Source organism: Aplysia californica, unplaced genomic scaffold, assembly GCF_000002075.1.
Source record: "Aplysia californica isolate F4 #8 unplaced genomic scaffold, AplCal3.0 scaffold00317, whole genome shotgun sequence".
In the NCBI taxonomy this organism is placed as follows: domain Eukaryota; kingdom Metazoa; phylum Mollusca; class Gastropoda; order Aplysiida; family Aplysiidae; genus Aplysia; species Aplysia californica.
Window position 1 is genome coordinate 250,394 of NW_004797587.1, and position 2,517 is coordinate 252,910.

At 42.3% G+C, this 2,517-nt stretch overlaps 1 protein-coding gene across 6 annotated transcripts in view; it reads right to left on the reverse strand.

The window, feature by feature from the left end:
* Positions 1–177: 177 nt before the first annotated feature.
* The window catches only part of LOC101864310, a 25,710-nt gene continuing 23,370 nt past the window's right edge, over positions 178–2,517 (reverse strand). For all 6 annotated transcript variants that reach the window (XR_001184990.2, XR_001184991.2, XM_013084775.2 and 3 more), the window contains one exon: positions 178–351. The gene's annotated coding sequence lies outside the window, so the exon portion shown is untranslated. The remainder of the gene's footprint in view (positions 352–2,517) is intronic.

A 2,517-nucleotide genomic window follows, 5' to 3' on the forward strand; every position in this document is an offset into this window, starting at 1 on the left:
CCCCACCCCTCTCAATTTCTAACGGGCTCGGCAAAGTGCCCAGATCCTGGGTCACCGTGGAGGCCACAGTGGAATTGCTGTCATGTCTTACAGTAGTAGTTACACGAACAAGATACTCAGTTTTAAAAAACCCTCAATCAAATAGACAAACAAACAAACAAAAAGCAAACAAAAGACTGTCAAGTAGTAGTCATGAGTTGTCCTCTATTCTCACTTTATTCAGGCTCAGCCAAAAACTATGACATCCTACAGCAGCTTCTCCCGCCGACGTCTTGAGCCGGTACTCCATTTTGTTTAGCTCAGCTTATTCTCTTCGATGGACGAATCCGGTCACTCGACAACCAACAATACCTGAAACATGTGAAAATGTTTAATTAATCATATTATATGCATTCACAATAATACGTGTACGTATGTTCAGTTTTTAATTAATTTAGGTAGGGACTTGAGTGATATTTAGAGCACTGTCGAATTAAAACACAAAAAAACGTTCTGTGGGTTGTTTTTGTTTGTTTGTTTGTCTGTCTTTTAATCGTATGGAGAAGATTATAAAAAAAAAAACACGACGAAATGGTATGCCTTTAACGCCTCTATCAACACTAATAGGTTACCGAAGATTAGTGGTGTTACAAGAGAGTAGCAAACAAAAAAGAAGGAGAGATAGGAAGGATAGATGTTTGATAGGAAAGAAGGAAACACACCAAAGCACCCGCCAACCACCCACCTGAAAATGATCCCAACCGTTGACGCAGTTTACATCATTTAAGGAGCTGAGCTGCTTCGACTCTGCCTGCCAGTGCTAGATATCTAACCCAAGCTGAGTAGGACAGAACAGACAGGGAGATGATCCGTAAAAAAAACCCAACTCAAAACAAAACCAAGTTCCCACGTGGAGATCGAACTCGTGTCTTCTGTGTGAATTTACATATTATATGCAAGTGTCCACAAACAAAATAAACGACGCGTACGCGTGACCAGGTTAGCAGGTATGTTAGTTTGTTTGAGTAAAGAGCACAACATCGACATGATAACAGCAATCTAGTGAGACAAAATACCAAGTAATTTTTTTTAAACGCTACGGGTTAAGAAGTAGGAACTACCAGCGGAACCCCCCCCCCAACCGCCCACGTCAACCAGGTGCTAGTATGAACCCAGTGTATGTTTGTGTTCAGACACCCTAAACGGTGACAGAACAGTTGAAAGTTAAAGCAAACATAAGACGCGTGCACATGAGGCGCCGAGTGCCATCTTGATGCACCAACTTCAATTTCCGACTTTCGGGACGTTTTGTCACAGCTGCATGGGCTGTTAGAAAAACAAGTGTTTGTTTTAGTAAGGTTTTACAGCGCTCGCAACTGCACAAGGTCATATGAGCGCCATGGAGTGGATGTCAATAGAGAAGTCTAGGAGGGGAATCAGGCTTACTCAGCTCACCTTTGTAGCCTCAACAGCACAGTCTGCAACGATTATCAATATCAAGGCACCCCGGAAATAGCAGTTCACAAGAGAGTGACAAACATATAAAAAAGTACAGGAAAAATAACGAGAGTGAGGATGAGGAATAAATAGCAGTAGTTACCCCTATGCTGTTCCGGCACAGTATGAGCATGACATTGATAAAATAGCCCATTTATAATTCTACAGTGTTTCACGCTAACTCCCGTTTTCGCGACTGAAACTTTGTGCTTTTAATGTGACTTGCATAAAAACCGCAAATTTCTGAGTTAGTACAAGGTAGCAACAAACTCGCGGGTGAGAACGCTTACCTTTCCACGAGACATACACACACCCACTGAAACAAAAATTCACCCTCTCGCCGACGAGCGAAAGCTGACTAAACTATTGATAACTGTACGCATTTAACATCCCTTTCGACATCGTGAGGTTCTGTTTCTTTATATGTTTGGTTTTTGTTTTGTTTAATTATATTTTTAGTTTTTGTTTTGCAAAAGGAAGGGCCTCCGAATCTAAAATCTATCTCCGATAGGACCGAGCCAAGTGGAGGGAGACCCTTAACCCTATCCGTACGCCCAGGGGTAATTTTGTAACCCCGGGGTTGTATTCTTCCCATTTTAGAATACTTCTACTTCTAGTGCGAACATCTGTTTGAAACTTTCAGCATTTCTCAAAAAATCATTTTGACAGACTGCTATGCAGAGCGTACGGATCGGATTAACAAGTAAATTTCCTCTTTGGAAAGTGGTGGCACAGAGTTCCCCACGACGTATGGATACGGTAGTAAAACACGACGTACACCACCAAATAACTTACATTCAGCAACACCTTTAAGGATTCGAACCCCAGTCACCCGAGCTCTAGCTGAGCATGAAATCTACTGAGCCAACAGCAGCCCTCGGCCGATTACGAAAGACCAGTTCCTTTGTAATTGTGTGCCAGTAAAAGCTAGCACACCTACGAATTTACGGCTAATGTCACTCAGTGCAAGAGGGAAAGACCAAGTTGCAAAGAGAGGGAAAGATAGATAGATAGATAGAGAGAGAGAGAGAGAGAGAGAAA